Raw genomic sequence first — 20,218 nt, forward strand, 5'->3', positions numbered from 1 at the left:
GCACGGTACGTCCACTATTATCTGGAGCAAATTTACACAGCCTGGCTGGCACACTCGGGAGGGATGGGGGTTTACTGGTCAAAGAGCGAGAGGAATGAAAAGAAGCAGAGATGTTGAGAAAAGGAGGTGAACAAACCTCTAGATAACACTATTATTTTGTTTTAAGTGTATACTATATCTACTCATTAGACAATGCAACCTGTTATTTCACTCAGCACACCAGCCACAATCCGGAACGGTTATGTAAGAGTTTTGGTGGGGAGGGGGAGGGGAGGAACAAAATGATGGGAAACCTGTCAGTCAAAGTAATCCCTTCATTTTCTCCCGCTACTGTTTCATCTCAGGACTGTATGATATATCCCGGTATAGCTCTGTAATCACACGCTGGCTGAGAGGATGAGGCTACTCTGGGTTGGCTAACACCCAGGTACTGGAAACGCAGCAGGAAACACACTCCTCTACTGAGCTCCTCCATCAAAACACATTGGAGAAGATCACTGGGCCTTGCTACATGGCTTAAAGGGGGTAGACGGAGTGAGATGGTACACGGCGTGTTGTTTTCCAGTATGATGACATACGATAGCCCCGGCCCAGCGTTGTGATCCATCTCTGAGCGGTGGACAATGGGAATGATGATGTAATACAGCCGTGTGACCACGAACGCTTTGCCGGGGCAGCCGTATCCATACTCAAATCAATTATCTGCCAGTGCAATTAGCTTGACAGTAGAGTATGTGTGATCTCTAATCCCTCCACTGCTCCGAATCTTGTGACAGTGAGCCGGCAACGTGGCATGGAAAGAAAAAGATACACACTAGGCAAAGACACAGAAAACACCCTTTGCTCCTTCTTGTGAAATTTATGAGCGTAAAAGCCTTTGTTTTCAAACAGGACATTTTTTTGTTCATCTCAGCTGTCATTAGGGTTGGGCATCGTTTTGGATTTTAACAATTCTGATTCCAATTCCGATTCTTCCTTTCGATTCTGGTTCTCATCGATTCCCGATTCAGATTCTTTGAGGGGGTGGAGTTGAAACAGATCACATGCCTATTTCACAGAGGAACATTTTATTTTGATTCAACAGTGATTTAGAGTTTCACCGGGCTTTTTCAATGTAAAATAAAACTAATAAAACACACTTTAGAGCGCCGCTTACTGTGCTCCGAGGCTGCAACACAACAAGCGCCTGGAAGTACGGTGGCTGCTACGGAAACCAAAACTTACGCGTTATATTTGGAACTGATGATCAAAATTGAAACCAAATTTTCCAATACATTACGTGTCATTTAGCTGACGCTTTTATCAAATTTTTTTTTTTTTTAATTGCTATTTATGTCAGAGGTTGCACACCTCAGGAGCAACTAGGGCTTAAACGTCTTGCTCAGGGACACATTGGTTGATGTATCGCAGTGGGAATCGAACCCTGGTCTCCCACACCAAAGGCATGTGTCATATCATCGCCATCACCACAATAATAGCAATAGTAATTTTTGATAAATTTTTGGCAATTTGAAACCGGTTCTCAATGCCCAATCCTAGCTGTCATGTGATAGTTTGAAGATGTCTACAGCTGCAGTTAGCGTATGTATGTGTGTGTGTGTGTGTGTGTGTGTGTGTGTGTGTGTGTTTATGCGCGCGCACACAAGTCGCTGTCTGTCTGTGTCAGCGTGCATGTGGCACATTCACTTCTTCGCGCTCATGCAGGACAGCAGTCAGTTTCCTCTAAGACTCTCTCTGCGCTGGGTTAGTGAGGTTTACAGCTAGCCACGCTCCTTCACGGAGATTTCGACAAACACAGCAAGACTTTATAAATAAACGCGCATTTCCCGCTGTCACATACAAAAGGGGGCTAGGAAATATGGCTGTCACCAGGTCTATGACTTGCTCTTCCAGTCTGAGCTCCAACGCAGGTCGTAGTCCACTCACAATCACAGTCCACTCAGGGTCAAACAGTAGCTCCAGACCCACCCACCCACACCCACACCCACACCCACACACACACACACACACACACACACACACACACACACACACGGGTAGCTTATCTCACACTCATGACTGTGACTTATTGCAGTGGAAGTACTTGTGAGGAGTTAAACCGCCTAACCCCAATGACCCGCTCTTCTTCCCTTCCAGACTGAGTGCGATACTATAAACATCATGCCTTGTCCTCATATTGTCTGTTGACTCACTGTTCTCACTAAACTCGATTAAGGGTCAAAGAAGGCCAACCACGAGAGTTTGACCAGAGCCAGACGGCCTGTGTGAAATAATAACACAGATAAGGCTTCCATGTGGAAAAGTGAAGAAAGAACTGTTTATGATGCCTGCCTCTGTTCACTGTAGGTGAACAAGACTTGAAAACGTGAGGGCTGAACAAAACATTTCACTCATATCATCTGGTAACATTTCTAGACAGTAAATGAACCCAGTGGGTGGCAGTAGCTCAGTCCGTAGGAACCGGAGGGTGTGTGTTTCAGGCCTGTGTGTAGTGTGTTCTAACAGAGTGAAAACAATTGTAATTTCCCCACTGGGGGATCAATAAAAAAAGTATACAATTAAATAAATTTTAGTGAATATATTGGTTGTATTAAGTTATGTAAACTTTTACAGGAGCAAAGAAACCTTCTCTCATTGTGTTGTGACCCTGAGCACCACTATCTGAGGGCCATTAAAGATGCAGTAGGTAAGATTTATAAAACTAACTTTCTGTCATATTTGTCTGAAAGTGACCCTATGTTCCAGTAGAACTACATGACTCAGGTAATTAAAAAATTAAAAAAAGAATAAAATCCAGCTCCTCCGGCACCACCTACAGTGTGGTCTAACTGCGTGTCAATCACCGCTCATGCACACGCATTCATTCTCCCTTGTGGGGGGAGGGGCTTAGGAGACCGTTTAGACTTTAGCAGAAAGGGGGGGGGGACTGAGAAGTTGTCGATGTTCAAATTCTTTGGCTAAGTCCTGGATCTTCGCAATCCTACCTACAGCACCTTTTAAGTAGGGCTGCACGATATGAGGAAAATATGCAACCATTTGCTTTTCTAATAATAATTCTGTAATAATAATCTAATAATTCTAAAAATAATGAAAGGAAATAATTTCCAACATTGTTTTATTTAACAAATTGAACATATTTAAGCCACTAAAAAAAAGGATATGTCGCAGCCTTTCGCGATGTGTGTATTGCAGCTGTTGATATTGCGATGACGATTAAAAAAAAAATTATATATTGAGCAGCCCGACTATTAGGGCCTATGTCAGGCCCTTTCTGCTCTGGCACACATAACAGCTGCATTATCAGGCAGTGGCAAAAGGGTTCAGCTTCTCTCCTGCTTTGCTCAGTCGGTTTTTCTCTCTACCTCAGCCTGGTAGAGGACCCTCTAATTTCATCAGAGGTGATAAAACACCACAAAATCAAGTCTGCGGCTAGTTACTTAGCCCAATCTCCGTTTGGATGAGAGGCAATAACAGCATGTGGTGAGGAAATTGGGTGCTTACTCACACAGACGGATACATGCCTAGCAAGCAGAATGCACTATTTTCTGTGAAGACACGCTGCACAACGCAACACAGAACTGAACAATGGTACCCAAACTGTGTACAGCCGACTTTATAGTTGTTTTAACAGGCGGCAAGGGCTTGAATAGAGCCCATATGTGCCACACAATTCTAGTACCATTTTAAGCAGCCTACGACCTAATGATTAACCCTTTCAACTCTGCAATAAAAATGGTCCGCCAGTGCCTGCATTGGTATTTTTGCTTATTGTGATGTCATTTCTTGGAGTATCTTGAAATGCTTTACATCCCTAAAATCATAATAATTAATAAAAGTATTGAGAATGTGTCATAAATAAATAAAAAATAAAAAAAGTGTTTATTACATTTTACTACATAAACACACAAAACACATTGATCCGAAGTTTGTCTAAATACGTTTTTAGACCATACGTTAATTGAACTGTGTACATTTTTTTTGTTTTTGAGATATGCTCATCTTCACGAGCAGAGCGTAAAGGTGTTTTGATAGTTTCATCTGCAACAGAACGGTGTCCCATGGGTTTGCACCGGACGTCACGTAACATACAACGCAATGACACAAAGGACAGAAAGAAGCCCTCGCTTCCTGCTACAAAAAGAATGAATGCTCTAGTTGTTCTTTTATTTATTTTTTTTAACGTTAGACTGATTTAAACAGGATCATCATCAAACAACGACCAGTTCTCTTAGGGTTAGTTAGCTGATCTTGCCTTGAAGGGAAATTACACCCATTTTCAAAATGAATAAATACTTACAAACGTTATACGGTCAAAACAATCTAAAATATGGTCAAGGCAAGTGTAAAATGTTAGTAAACATAAACAACTCTCTCCAAAAAAACTAGAGTGCTAAAACTCAAATTTGTGATGTCATCTAGTATAAAGTCAAGAACTGCTCCACAGACATATACAGTGCCTTGCGAAAGTATTCGGCCCCCTTGAACGTTTCGACCTTTTGCCATATTTCAGGCCTCAAACATAAAGATATAAAACTGTAATTTTTTGTGAAGAATCAACAACAAGTGGGTCCCAATTATGAAGTGGAACGAAATTCATTGGCTATTTCAAACTTTTTTAACAAATAAAAAACTGAAAAAGTGGGCGTGCAAAATTATTCCAGCCCTTTACTTTCAGTGCATCAAAAACTCTCCAGAAGTTCAGTGAGGATCTCTGAATGATCCAATGTTGACCTAAATGACTAATGATGATAAATAGAATCCAGCTGTGTGTAATCAAGTCTCCGTATAAATGCACCTGCTCTGTGATAGTCTTAGAGGTCCGTGTAAAGCGCAGAGAGCATCATGAAGAACAAGGAACACACCAGGCAGGTCCGAGATACTGTTGTGGAGAAGTTTAAAGCCGGATTTGGATACAAAAAGATTTCCCAAGCTTTAAACATCCCAAGGAGCACTGTGCAAGCGATAATATTGAAATGGAAGGAGTATCAGACCACTACAAATCTACGAAGACCCGGCCGTCCCTCTAAACTTTCAGCTCATACAATGAGAAGACTGATCAGAGATGCAGCCAAGAGGCCCATGATCACTCTGGATGAACTGCAGAGATCTACAGCTGAGCTGGGAGACTCTGTCCATAGGACAACAATCAGTCGTATACTGCACAAATCTGGCCTTTATGGAAGAGTGGCAAGAAGAAAGCCATTTCTTAAAGATATCCATAAAAAGTGTCGTTTAAAGTTTGCCAAAAGCCACCTGGGAGACACACCAAACATGTGGAAGAAGGTGCTGTGGTCAGATGAAACCAAAATCGAACTTTTTGGCAACAATGCAAAACGTTATGTTTGGCGTAAAAGCAACACAGCTCATCACCCTGAACACACCATCCCCACTGTCAAACATGGTGGTGGCAGCATCATGGTTTGGGCCTGCTTTTCTTCAGCAGGGACAGGGAAGATGGTTAAAATTGATGGTAAGATGGATGGAGCCAAATACAGGACCATTCTGGAAGAAAACCGATGGAGTCTGCAAAAGACCTGAAACTGGGACGCAGATTTGTCTTCCAACAAGACAATGATCCAAAACATAAAGTAAAATCTACAATGGAATGGTTCACAAATAAACATATCCAGGTGTTAGAATGGCCAAGTCAAAGTCCAGACCTGAATCCAATGGAGAATCTGTGGAAAGAACGTAAAACTGCTGTTCACAACGCTCTCCATCCAACCTCACTGAGCTCGAGCTGTTTTGGCAAGGAGGAATGGGCAAAAATGTCAGTCTCTCGATGTGCAAAACTGATAGAGACATACCCCACGCGACTTACAGCTGTAATCGCGGCGCAAAAGGGGCGCTACAAAGTATTAACTTAAGGGGGCTGAATAATTTTGCACGCCCAATATTTCAGTTTTTTATTTGTTTAAAAGGTTTGAAATATCCAATAAATTTCGTTCCACTTCATGATTGTGTCCCACTTGTTGTTGATTCTTCACAAAAAATTACAGTTTTATATCTTTATGTTTGAGGCCTGAAATGTGGCAAAAGGTCGAAAAGTTCAAGGGGGCCGAATACTTTCGCAAGGCACTGTAGATAGATGACACAGAGAGCATCCAGGGGAATGTTCTGAGTCTACAGTTTCACAACTGAGAACAACACAATAGACTAAAGCTCATTTGGGTATTAAAAATAATGATAACCAACATTCTGAGGGTCCACAAAATCTCCTATTCATTTTCTGTGGAGCAGCTCCAGACTTTGTAGTTGATGACACTGCAAGTTTGAGACTTACTTCTCTTGTTTCTGGCTTAGAGAGAGAGAGAGAGAGAGAGAGAGAGTAGCTCATGCTCACAAACATTGATTGAACTTTCCTGGGCCATGGGGAAAAAAAAACATATTGGAATTCTTAATTTAGGTGGTGCTCCCCTTTAAATAAATATATGAATGAATGAATTCAGTGGGTTCACTGACCAGAAGATAATGTATTGGTTAGGAGTTATCTTAAAGACTCTTAAATGAATCACACCAATAGGGCAATATAGGGTGAACACCAACAACTTGCACAGACTGGTTTGGAACGCTTTCTGAAAAATTCGAGAAGCGGTTCAAGTCTAGCACGCAGGGAAGCAAAGTTACAAAACTGCAGCCACATACCACAGCTCAGAGAAAAGCTTACACTACATTTGTACGCAAGTCCAACTAGGAGTTGCAATGAATATGAATAATAAAACAGTGGTGAGCACTGCAGTAAGCATTAGCTCAGCACTGTGCATTCTTGCTGTATAAAAATCCACATGATCGTCCTCTGGAGTGCAGCAGACGCTGCCAGGCCAGGCCAGGCCAGGCCAGGTCATGCCAGCACAGAATAGGATGGGACAGAGCGCAGAGAGCAAGCTGGCTGACTGACTGACTGAGTGAATTGCTGGATTAGTGCTGAAGCGCACATGCATGCCTTCCGGCCTGTTCCGTGTGAACCCGGCGCAGGATGCGGAGCTGGCTGGGATACGGTGGAAAATCAGCACTGTGCTGGTTTCCTGTGAGCCAGTGTCCTGAGAGTGGAGCGGGCATATCAACACCACAAGCACTTTTCTATCCACACACTAGTGTGAAGCTTTAAGATGACTTCGCCGAACAGATTAGATGTTTCTTTAGTTACACAAGTATACTGTGCTACTGAGTTACGATACTGCACAAGTACAAAATAAACTCACCAGGATGCGCTAACGTGGCTGCAGAAAAGGATTAGGGCCACATGTGAAAAGTGTATTTGAATTCTGAGTTTAAAGTCAGATTTCAGAGAATAATGCCAGAAGTCTGACTTTAATTCTGAGTTTAAAGTCAGGATTCCGACTTTATTCTCTGACTTTTTTTCTCAGAATTCTAAGCATAAAATCTGAATTCTGACTTCAAACATTTTTTTCCACATGTGGCCCTAATCCACTTCCGTACATGGCTAACATTTTTCTTCTTTATATATAAAAATAGCACATAATAGCACACAACATTTTTGAAACTCAGCAAAAATCCATAGACGGGCAATAGGAGCACATTTATTACACATGTGGCACAACTGCTCCCCACCTGCTCATAGTAGGATGGCTGAGCAGTGGGGAAGCGGGAGGTGGAAGGAAGGAATGTCATGGTGACCTAGAAGGTCTATGATGAAAAATAGCGCGTTGGCAGAGCAATGCATGGTATTATTCACTACAGCTGTGAAGGTTGAGTATTGTGCTGTATAATACACGAGAGGTGGAGGCAGCGTTTGTATGAGCATTATTGTCCACCACAGCGGTGGACGATAATGTGCAGTGATTACAGAGATGAAGCACAGAGAACAGCAAAGGATCAGAATGGGAAGAGGTCCAAAGCTCATTATGTTCAAAGTCACGAGGACAGGAGGGAAAAGGGAAATGGCCCTATGGACATTTTGGGGATTCTATTCTGCGGCCTTAAAACAGCCAGGAAATACAGAAAAACCTTGGACGCCACAGAATATTATTTGCCTCGTGTGCTTTTTTTTTCTTGCTCCCACCTCCCTTAACGAGACTGTCCTCCCCCGGAAAAAAACGCGAGTCCCGTTTGAAAAGTAAACAGCAAGTTTCTTTCTAACTTTACGAACGTCACATTCAGCGTCACAAGTGTAACCCTCGGGAAGTTAAGCAACGTCTGATTTGAACCCAAATCAAAGTCTGATTATGTTCAGGCACCAAAACTACTTAGTTAACTCAACTTAGTAGTTTTGGTGCCTAAACATAATCAAACTGCAACCATTTCACAACGTTAAAGACGTGTTTAAAATCGCAACCTTTACACTCCAAACCGCGACCGATACATTCTCTGGTTTAGATATGAGGTCGTATTTCCTGCCACCGCTAGGGGCGCTATTTTATGAAACGCTCCTGTGGGTGGTATTAGAGGGTAGGGTAACAAACGGCCCATATCGTCGTATGGTTTGGAGAACATGTTGCCCTTAACCCGGCTTCTTTTTCTCCAGTCATTCCACCTGCCGTACCTCTGGGATGGGGCCGTGCACCTTTTTGGCGAACCAAGAGAAGCAGCCTGAAACGAGATAGAGGCGACTGAGGCGACTGAGGCGACTGAGGCGACTGCGGCCGAGGCACACATGTAGGATGCTTATACTGTACAAGGTTCCTGGCTGTCAGAGCCACTCCGAGTCTGTCAGAGCTGTATGAAGAGCTACTACAGTCCATCCGCTACATCGGTGAACCTGGGAATAAGTGCTTCACACTCATTTTCACAGGCCAGAGGCTCCTGAATCTGTCCCCACGCTCTGCTGTAGACGTAATAGTCAGGCCATGCGTATTCTTTCAGACAGACACTGGAGAGCATCCATTACATGTGGCCACCGAGGCTCAGACAACTGTCGGTCAGTGTTCTTCTTGTACTACATCTTGATGTAAGCACCCAGCGGAGAGGCCTCTCTGGAAAGCATGTCATCGATGTAATCACGCACACTTGCATGGGCATAAGTAGGTCTTGCGAGGGAAAAAAAAACAAAAAAAACATTGACATTCATAGCAGGAATTGTCTAAATCCAGCTTTAGTGTGTAATTCTTACAATGCTTTGACTGCACATCATGTCAAATGTTGGGCAAGAGAAATACACGTTTAAAGGGCTTAAGTGTACAGTAACAGCACTCAAGTGGAGTATCCTGCGTTGCCTTAGTCACCAGATCGCATCCCTCTCTCTCTCTCTCTCTCTATGCAGCAGTTGCTTTCTGAGCATTAAGTTTGATCAAAGACTAATCTACGCTAGTAAGATGACTAAAATTAGCATCTGTTTCATTGTTAAGGAAGTGAGGCAGGCTGGGACCAGATCCCACAGTGCAAAAAGAGAGAGGCGAGAGGAAGAGCAATGGCGAGGGGAGAGAGGGAAAGCACAATATCGAGAAAAAGAGAGAGAGAGAGAGAGAGAGAGAGAGAGAGAGAGAGAGAGAGAGAGAGAGAGAACAGAGCAATAAAGAACATGAACAGACCGACCAATAATAACTGAAAATAAATCAAAGAAAAGAGTATTCCCATGCTTGGTCAGTACGACCGATGCCAAACCCGGGCGATCGGAATTCCTCTTTGGCAGCTTTCACCTCGCATTAACTTTTTCCTCAGACCGCACACATAGATGATGAAGCTGAGGGAGTGACGCTGTGGTTTGACTGCTCTAAAAGCGATCATACGGCCACAGGTTTAGTGAAGCAGTAAAATGATGCTCGGGCAAGCATGCAAGCAGGCCCCTCTCCATCCAATTGAGAGATGTTAAGTGAAACCTCTCGATGATAAGTAGCCTATGCTGTGGCAGAGGATAGGATGAAATTGATGCTCACGTTAGAGTCAGCATAAACACAGCAGTGGGCAGCCTGAGTATTTCCTCCCGTCACTACATTCTGTCATTTCTTAGATGGGGGCGGACGGGGGCAAAACGTGAGGTAGGGTACTTGGCAGTCATCCTTTTAGCCAAACAAAACCGCCCTGCTGCTGTTCCTCTTAAACTGCATCAGCAGTTGGCAAAACATATAATCATACTCCAGCGAAAAAAAACTGCAATAACAGGAAAGAGAAAAACGATAAAAATCGACTGTTTGCTACCCTCGAGAAAATGTAACTAAGGGGGGAGAAGAAAAAAAAAAGGGCCATTCAGCATTTCATCAGTAACATAAATAGGAGCAGCTGGGGCAGACTAACATGCTGAAATGGGCTAATTAGGACACTTGGTGGTTGGTTCGCTGCTGTTTTAGTCTGGCTGGGACCGACTCAGAGTCAATGAGACTTCTTCCACACACACACACACACACACACACACACACACACACACACACACACACACACACACACAATCATCTATTCTACAAGCCTGTACTGAACATCCAGTGAGATGTGCCCTTGACTTCTACGAAAACTGTTTTGCCTTCCTGTTCCGTACCTCCCTTCCAGTTTCCTCTCCGGTTCCTGTCTGACTCAGCGTCACAAGTTAAAAAAAATAAAAAATAAATTAAAAAAATAAAACAGACCTCCCTGTTTTCTTCCTTTGTTTTGTACCAGAAGCTGGACATGTTGGATTATAGTGCATTCCTACAGCCAGCCCTTTAAAGCATCTTTCACACTGGCTGCGTGGCGTGTCCGTTTTTATTTCGGCTCCCATGTTAACAGGTTAGAGCTTTCCCACTGCCTGCGTGACACGCATGCATGCTAGAAATAGGACCAATGCCTATTTTTCATGCGACACGCAAGCATTTCCAGGCAAAATAGAATAGGAAAAGATGTTTATATGTCATTTTGACACGAATACGAAATTTAATAAATGACATTTTGATGTTTGAAAGTCTCTAGGTTTTGACATAAATGCACATATAAATGTAATTAAAAAAAATAATAATTATCGATTTTCAAACATTGCACCTGTCAATACAGAACAAAACATTCTGTAGCCTATTTTGCCGTCAATACTGCCGACGTTGTCTTTGCTGTAATCAAATCAGTATACAGGGTTGAAGAACGCTACTATTTCATTTTATCAATGGGAAACATACATGTGTACAGACAAGGCTAGCAGCAGCAGCGTTTCTGGTGTGCAAAGACATAGGAAACGCCACGCAGCCGCCACGCAACTGACACGCAACAGAAACGCCACGCTGAAGCCGGCCTAAGTGCTAGCTAACAGTCATAAGGTCAACATATGGGCCCACAGGTAGAATATATGGTAGAATATTCGTCAAGAAAAGAGAAATCTTGTGGATGACACCACTCAGTGTTGCTCAATGTTTCAGTTGAATTAAGTCATAAACTAATGCACTTCAGATAGTGCTATTATTCTGCAGCTAATTCCTCTCCATTCCCTTTCATGTAAAGACTTTCCTAGTAAAGGCCCTTTCATTGTGATAATGTTACAAGCAGCTCAGATATCGCATAATGTTAGAAACAGGTTCCTGATGTAGCGTTCGGACTGTTATAAAGAAATTACGCTGAAATAACGTAGCAATGGCTCCCGCAGTCAAATCAGTCTGGCTGTCCTTCTGTTGACAGTTTTATTCCCTTTTCTCTGCTTTCCTTATTATGATTGGCTGCGTCAAAGACCAGTGTACAAAGAAAGGTGGGGTTGTTTGCCTTGACACCGAGCTACTGTACGTGTTCAGCGCCTCAGGGAGCCAGGCAGGCAGACACACAGCAGCATTTCAGCTTTTCAGACCCTAAGCCATTGAAGCAACTAATGCTTTGTATGACACAAACAGCGAACACTGTAGCCTCGGCAAGATAAACAAAAGGCAAGGTGTCCTTTATGAGGCTTCTCAATGTCTGCACACAAGGAATCCATGAAGGATTTACCGTGTGGTAAGAAGGTGTGTGTGTGTGTGCCAATGTGTACTTTACTTTGGTCTTTTCAACAGTAACACGTTGCCCAGCAGCCACTCCCTGTTTAAAAAAGACTTTATTTTTTAATTATTTTTTTTGTCTGAGGATGCACAGCAAAATGCGGACTCAGGTCCCAAAATGCAGGTGAATGTGAAAATGTGCTGATATTTCCCAGCATCTAAGCCACATGCCAGTCCCCTTTGGGGGATCCCTCCATTCAGCTCACTCTCACAGTTTCTCCCCCCCCTAAGAAAAAATAAATAAACAGGAGAGAACGCTGAGAGAAAGGAGGGTGGACGCGGAGGAGATTACACAGTACACTGTTAACCACCAGCTTTGAAAACAAAAACAAAGACTAAGCGATTTACTGTACTCTACAGTACAAAAGAACTGAATGCTTAATTGTGCTTCTCTTCAGTGATATGTGAAATTAGTTTGCGAGTTAAAAACATTCATTAAAACCCTGCAAAAGCAAATTGTTGAAATTCAACATTATGTTTGCCAAACAAAGAATGCCTGAAACATTGTGCCTGCCCTGTAAATACATGCAAATTCAGCTCACCTATTCACCCCTGTCAGGCTGAACATGTTCCCTGCGAAATGTGGGGAAGGGCTCGCAGCAGCAGAGGCAATGAGGCTTGTGCAAAGTACTTAACAGTAAACATTGTACCTACAAGCTCAGAGATGCCTTCTGCAATGAGAAGAAATCTTCTTAATTACTCTCACTCTCTCTCTCTGCGAGATGAATGAGACAATATAAAGGTGTGTCTGTGAAAAGCATGACTCTATCAGTGGTAACATGGCAAATACCCACTGAATGCACCTTCTGTGTGGATCAGCTGGTTGGCAAGCATTAGCTCCCGTAGTGTAAATCCCTAACTGTTGCAGATTAAGACAAGAAAGGATGCTCATTCGTTGCTTTCAAGTACAAACCTGCCCCGTCCCCTGCCTTTCTTTTTTTCTTTTTTTTTTTCCCTTCACTCCCTCCACTCCCCTCCCTTCTTCTACCTCTGACTCCCTCAGGCAGGCAAATGTTTCAGCGCAGTCATATTTAATCAACATCTTCACGGCCACAAGGATTTCAAGTCCTGTGCTGCAAACAGCTCGGCTGTCACACACTGAATAATTGTCTTCGAAAACCCTGATTCATTCTCCTTAAACACTACAGAAAAAAAGGCAATGTGTCTGACCTACATTGCAGCTGATGTGTGAGGAAGTAGTGATTTTTTTTTTTTTTGATAATGCGTTTTTGCATGGCGCGATATCACATCATGTCACTTACTCCACGTTAATGATTTTCCAGTCTGTCTAATGCAGGTTTCATGAAGACGCTGCCGTCGTGTCTCCCGTTTCATTGGTTATGACAGAGGCAGAATAATGCGTCTGTCTGGGCGAGCTCCCGCTGTTCCACTGAGTACATACAGTGTTTCCCTTTGATAGCAAAGGGCCACTAGGAAGTAAGAACAGTAAAACAACAACATCCAACTTCCCCTACGATGCATTCATCTTGATAATGTTTGGCTGGCAGGAACAAATACCGGTCATTCGCCAAGCACACTGTTACTGTAGCTCAATTTAGTTTGTACAGCATGATTCACAATGGCCATTTTGCTGCTATCGTTTTGATAAGACGGGCTCCCAGAAATGCATCCAGGGGAAACAGGATTTATTTTTCCTCGGTAGCCCACACATTCCACAAAGCCCTGCACTTGCACTATAATCTTAAAAAGGTTGGGCCGAGGTCAAAATCAACAACAAAAGCAATTACGTTCATAAAGTGTTATTAACGGTTTTTGCCCCGAGCATGCAAGGAGAGCAACTACACATCATAACAGACTTTGTGTGGGCTTTATGACAAGCTGCCTTCCTTTTTGAAAGTACCCTTCGTCCATTTTCTCCCACTGGCTCCAGTGTGTGGATCAGAGACATGTATTCATGCATAAACATTACTGTTATCCCAGGGGAGAATACATTTCCCCTGGCCTGGACACTATAAATCACCTTGGGCCAAAGTAAAGAGTCTGGAGTTACAGAACTGGCGGCAGTAGCTTTCGACCAAACTTTTTTCATGATACATCCAAAATCTTTCCTTACTACCTGGCCAAGCATTAAAAGTAAAAAAAAAAAATAAAAATAAAAAAAAAAACAATATGGCCCTTCCATGTTTTTAAGCCTTTATGCTTCTATCATCATTGCAGGGAAATAAGACGCCACAGTGGGCCACATTCTGTGTTTTGAAGTAGAGTTTCCAGGTCTTTCATCATCAATTTAGCCTAATTTACTTTGGTTTACAACAGTGGAAAAGATTATCAAGAGGGTGTGTGTGTCTGTCTTTCTCTGTGTGTGTGTGTGTGTGTGTGTGTGTGTGTGTGTGTGTGTGTGTGTGTGTGTGTGTGTGTGTGTGTGTGAGTGAGTGAGGAGAAACAAGATAGAAGAGGAAGGGGGAGGACTTTTCCAGACAGGGTTTTTTTTTTTCGGTTTGCTATCTCACTCAAGAATGAATTTGGAAGGCTATATTTCTCCTTTTCTTTTCTTATCCTCTCTGCTAAGGGCCAAGGATGACTTAAGGCTCCTGCCTCACACTGAGAGGAGCTATCCACCCAGATAAGGCCATGGCTGACTGCAAAATAGTAACAATGAAGAGAGCATAGGTGCAGGTATCTACATGTCACTGAGCCTCGGAGCATAACAGGGGAATTTGAGTGTTGTGTTGCCTTCAATACAATAAGCATAGAGAGAATTAAGTCCATGTAAATACAGTGACCTGCTGGATTTTACACTTCTAGGGCAAATACTAGTATGAGTCAATCTTGTAAGAAAATGACACACTGCTTTGAAATGGCTGAGAGAGCTAATGGCCGTAATAGGCCCCTTTGAGTTGAAAGTGGCCCTAGTTGTAATTGGGCTGCAGTGTATACAGTAGAAGGGTAAAGCTGCCGTTGGCCGGGCTCCTCTATGGCACATGAGCACACTAGACAAGCAATGTCTGCACCCCTTTGCCTGCAGTAACCATGGCGACAGTGGCAAGCAGGGGCATCCTCATCACCAGGGGGCAGTGTGGGCAGCACAGCATGGCGTCGCCCATACTGCCTACCCTGGTGCCTCATCACACACACACACACACACACACACACACACACCACACACACACACACACACACACACACACACACACACACACACACACACACACCATGCAGTCAAACAACAATAAATTGAAATGGACACAAACAAACGCAGCCAAGCACAAATTACACACACACACACACACACACACGCCATGCAGTCAAACAACAATAAATTGAAATGGAACAAACAAATGCAGCCAAGCACAAATCACCCATGCACCGACGCACACACAACACACACACACACACACACACACACACACACACTATCATCTGCTCCTGACAGCTGCCCCCGGCGTCTAACACAAGCCCCCCCTCCCGCTCTGCCTCTCTCTCCCGCTCCTTTTTGTTGCTCACTTATTGTCAAGTTTCCACCAAAGGAAAACGCACATCCTCCCATGACACCGGCTAATTGATTATTGATGGTGCCAGGCCAAACTGACTTATATTCAAACGGGTGTGAAAAGAGAAAATGGTTGAGACAATGCATCCAGTGCCTTTCACGAAAATGAAGTCAAGGCATTTGTATGTAAAGCTCGAGGTCTTTCTTCCCCTCTCTTTTTGTTGTTGTTGATGTTGTTGTTGTTGTTGCTGCTGCTTTGATAAGCTGCTCATGCTGCAGTGGCCAGCCTTGGGAGCAGTTTGAGGGCTAGGGCGAATGAGGGGAAGCGATGTAGGTAGTGGTGTCCTGGAAACAAGCTACCGGCTGACAGTGTGCAGAGAAAGAAAAAAAGGAAAAAAAAATAAAATCATAACAGCCCTCATGGCTTGCTGTGGGGTGACAGTCTGACTTCCAACCGGTGCGAAGATCAGTGACAAACAAACAGCCAGACTTGTTATTCTACGGGTCCCTGCGCCAGGATTGCTGCCCTTATCGCTGGCATCGCGTAATTTTGTTACACGTGGTAAAATATAGGATGGCTTGTGACAGCAGGGATCAGATAAAGAGTGAGAGCGCCTGGGCAGGGGAATGTGGAGATGGGGCTGAATGCCTAAACAGGCTGTTGTGTGAGGGGGAGAGACTGATGATTGTGCCATGCAGATTGATGCACTAAAGAATGGCAGAGACGAGGGATTCTGTCCCGTGGAAATGTGTCATGAAGGCAGTTCCATTAACATCTTAATAAAGGCTTCCCAGGCCCTGGAGAGCCCTCGCGAGCAGGCTGCCTGCTCCGCTCACATAGGGGCCCAAAGCCGCTTTCGCAGCATGTCAACGGGAGAACATTTAAGTTCTGCCAGTATTGCATTGTGAGGGTTTTAGGCTTCCCAAAGGAGTAGCCTAAATGCCTGCCCGCAAACATGCTCCACTAAATTCCTTTATTCCCCTTTGCCTCTACTTTCATTTACTGTCCATTTCTCCATCTGTTGGATTCAGCGGTCCTACAAAAGGCTTTGTTTCAGCAAGCTGGAAAGCCTTTGCGAAAGCAGAGTGCACACTAGGGTTCATTGCTAACTTGCTGCCATCAATAGAGAGAGCGGGATCTGGACTGGCCACGGTCGCGCCTGGCAGAGGCGCGACTGTTAACCGTTCCCCGATTGGACCTCTGATGAGACTGACTGGAGCCTGTCTGGGAGCTGCGGACACACACACACACACAGCCTTCTTCTAGCATCCTGACAGAGATGTGGAAACAAACTCTTAACAGGCCTATCAAAAGAAAACACTAAGGCAGAAAGGGTCTCTCAAGTACTGGCAGTATAAAAACTAAAAAAATAGAAGTACAGTCTCCCTGTGTATCGTGAAAAATGAAATGCAAAGGAGTGGTATTGATTTTTGCTCTCTGTGCTATGTGTTGCTCATACTGGGCAAGCTGCTACTTAACAGTGTAGAGGCCTGTAGTCATCAATTTAAAATGGTTTCAACGATTCAATAAGTCACTGAAGGCTACACGCACAACTACTCAAGATGATGAAAACGGCTACAGCAGCATGACTAGACCATTAAATGTAATCCTGTGGTGTTTTCTGACATCTGCTATTGTGTGGGAATTATTAAAGAGTAATGATGTATCTTAGGATCTATGGTATATTCTTATGTCCATAGTATGGATTGCAACACTAGATTTTACTCTTTGGCACAAAGCAGAGGGACAAATGGTGTTGGAATGCATCAAAACCATATTTTATCCAAATGTATTGGAGTGTTAGCTAGGACTTTTTGGCCAGAGTGAATGAAAAATCATATTTTTCCATGAAAGAGATCCAAGACTGAAAATCTAATTGCTTTGCTTTCTACCTTAAGTTCTGTTGCTAAAATGTTGCAACATTGTGGAAGCTCTCCAATGTCAGTTCCCAATTTTAACCTGATACCTGCTCGTAATCGGTATCAATGCAAAGTTCAGTGTTATCTTAAACAAGATGCAGGGAGACAGACTTTCCAGTTCCTACACTCCTGAATCAACATCTCAGCAGAGGACTGCCTCCACAAGCAACAACATCATAAACGAACGTTCCTTAGGATAACCATCGCCTAGAGAGACCGCGTCCACCGCTGAATCTGCTTCTTGAAGCGTAAGAGACAGGTAGAAAAACTCATGTTGTTAGCCTTTACCAGAGGAAAAAGCGGCGAGCGCAGAGGATTTGTGGACGCAGCCGCCTGCTGCGTGGATGAAGAGAAAGAGACAGTTGTGATCTTCTGCTTTATCCCGCTGGAGCCAAAGCCCTCTCAGACTTAATGTTCTCCCTGGCTGCACTCCACTTGATCAATGTCACCGCAGATCCAGATCTCCCTTATGTCAATCCTCGCACGTACTCGCTCGCCATAAACGCGGATCCCAGACACAAACATGCGCATAACAAGGCTGAGCGAGAGGAGCGTGTGTGGGTCAAGGAGATTGAGATCTCTGTTGTGACAGCTGGACAGTTGAAAGGTTCAGATAAACAGCCTCGAGTGTGGGAAGACGGGCGGCCAATTGCATTAAAACAAACACTCACTCGCTATTTGTACACTTCAGCAGATAGGAAAAAGGAGGAACTATATCTGTGGGAGAATGAGTCGGCGAACTCACAAAAACACCATTATCTGCATCTGTTGGCATGTGTGTATGTGTGTGTGTGTGTGTGTGTGTGTGTGTGTGTGGGCAAGCAAAAGACAGTTGGGATGGTGGGGGTTGCTGTAAGAAAGGGGGGGCCTGGTTCAGAATACTCAGCCGCTGAGCGCATTTGCAGTATTCACTCATTAAGAAATAGGTCAAGGATTCTGCCTGCATGCATAACGACTTGTCAAAATCTCTCAAGCTAAACTGTGGTGAGTCTGGCTGCCTTCAGGGGGGAATCCAAAGAGGAGCCAGCAGTGTGCCGTGTGAAGGCTGGTGGTGACACAGCACACAGAAAAGGCAGTAACAACTCATTCAGGAGCAAATCATGCAGTTCAAAAATTAGTAATGTCATGGTAGTTGTTGAGCGGTGTAAGTGGAAGGCACTGAAGGGGAAGAGGCTGGCCCGATAATTAACTCAGCTCGTCGTTTAGACCCTTAAGACTATGCTGTTCATCGACAGAGGAGGACGCTCTCGAGCCATGCCGCCAATCAGCAGAGTTCGCCGCACATACTGAAAGATGCTGATGGTAGGGGGGGTGGGGGGGGCTGGTAGCTTTGGTCTTGCACAGAAGATGCTTTAGACACAATCTACAGGGTGCAACAGAGGACCAGTTCCTCTTAAGAACATGAGATGTCATAGTCGGGGAGTCACAGAAACAGCTATTCCAAAAGTTACCATGAAATGTTTGAGATCCTGCACAATACTGACAGGAATATCTTGCGTTTGAGCACAGGGGGAAAACAGCACTATTAAAGAACACAAGACCTGAATATTTTCCCTGGGGAAATGAGGTAGTCTTAAAAAAAAAAAAAAAAAAAGAAAAAAAAATGACTTATGCAAATCATTCCCAAGATCAGAAATACTCCAAAGAATACCTCGCTGACCACAGCGCTGCAGCGACAATCCAATCAAAAATATCGCAGCCCCCTACAGAGAGGTGAAGCGGAGAGGCGGTGGCACAGAAACATCAACCGTTACTCCACAAAAGCTCGACCCAAGTTTGTCCAGTCGAAGCTATTTCTCTCCAGCCTGGCGGGGTTAACCATATTGATTGGATGAGTGTGTGATGTTGCGCTTCGCGAAAGGCTTTCTCGGACGCCGTGCCTTCAAAAGGCATCACTTGAAAGTGATTCAATTGGGCCGGATTCCTAACAATCTATGCTCATATCCTCCATTATTTAAAGAGAGAGCAAACTGTCTGCGATTCATAGCTTTCGGAAGAAACTGACACTATCAACAACAGCTCTGAAAACAGTTTCCACAGCAATTGTCTTGTATGATCTTGACTTCAAAAAGGAACGAGTTAGCAGCATTAAACTTACGTCACATAAGGTCACTGAGGATTCATAAATATACTGATCCAAGAAGAAAGAAATTTGAACCAAAGCAGAGCTAACAGAAGTGTAGAAAATTGTGATACAACAGCTGCTGAACAGCCAACCGGTCAGAGGGGCTGACTGCTCAGCGGCAGCACCACACTATATCAGCGAATGTGTTTTTTTTTTTTCCCCCCCATTAGACTGGAGTTAATTAGGTGAATATAATCAGCATGTGATAATCAAACCAATGCTTAGTGCTGGTTTGTTCTTCCAAAAGGCAGCAATTTCCGCCCTTGTGGCTGCTTTGGGGGTCAAACTGCTGTTTCACTTTGAGATGGATATTAAAATAATGATGTGAGTGGGTCACGCTTCACATGCACAAAAACTGTGATCTCACCAAGAAGGAACGGGTTTTGATTGCACGAGCAGAGGGATTAATATGCTACCCGTCAGCCGTGGCAGATGCAAGTTATTCTCATGCAAATGGAAGGCAATTTTCTACTTAAGACAACATTTATTTTCTTTAGAGTCATTGTCATGGGTGCCTGCCGGAGCGCTGGCACTCTGACAGAGAATGAAGATTTGTAGGTGCATCTGCCGAATTGGGCCAGATGATGTCTAGAGTCGATCTGGAATCCTAAATTGATGCCAGTAGGCGACAGTATATTGGGGGTTATTTCTTGTTGTTGTTGTTGCAATTTGGGATTTTGGTTTTACCACTTGAGAAGAGAACAAATCCAGCAGGAAATGCTTAAGACCATTTAGACGATGTGAACTAGATCAGTGGCATTGTAAAACCAATTCACATTGTTGTGTGAACATAAAAACAGTCTGATAATCAGCTCCAAATAAAGACACAATAAGGTTCACTTGTTG

The 20,218-nt window shown here is 43.8% G+C and overlaps 1 protein-coding gene across 3 annotated transcripts in view; it reads right to left on the bottom strand.

Moving 5' to 3' along the window:
* plxna2 (plexin A2) overlaps positions 1 to 20,218 on the bottom strand; it is a 219,493-nt gene that overhangs the window by 195,729 nt on the left and 3,546 nt on the right. The window lies entirely within an intron of this gene.

This window comes from Perca fluviatilis, chromosome 5 (assembly GCF_010015445.1).
Source record: "Perca fluviatilis chromosome 5, GENO_Pfluv_1.0, whole genome shotgun sequence".
Classification (NCBI taxonomy): domain Eukaryota; kingdom Metazoa; phylum Chordata; class Actinopteri; order Perciformes; family Percidae; genus Perca; species Perca fluviatilis.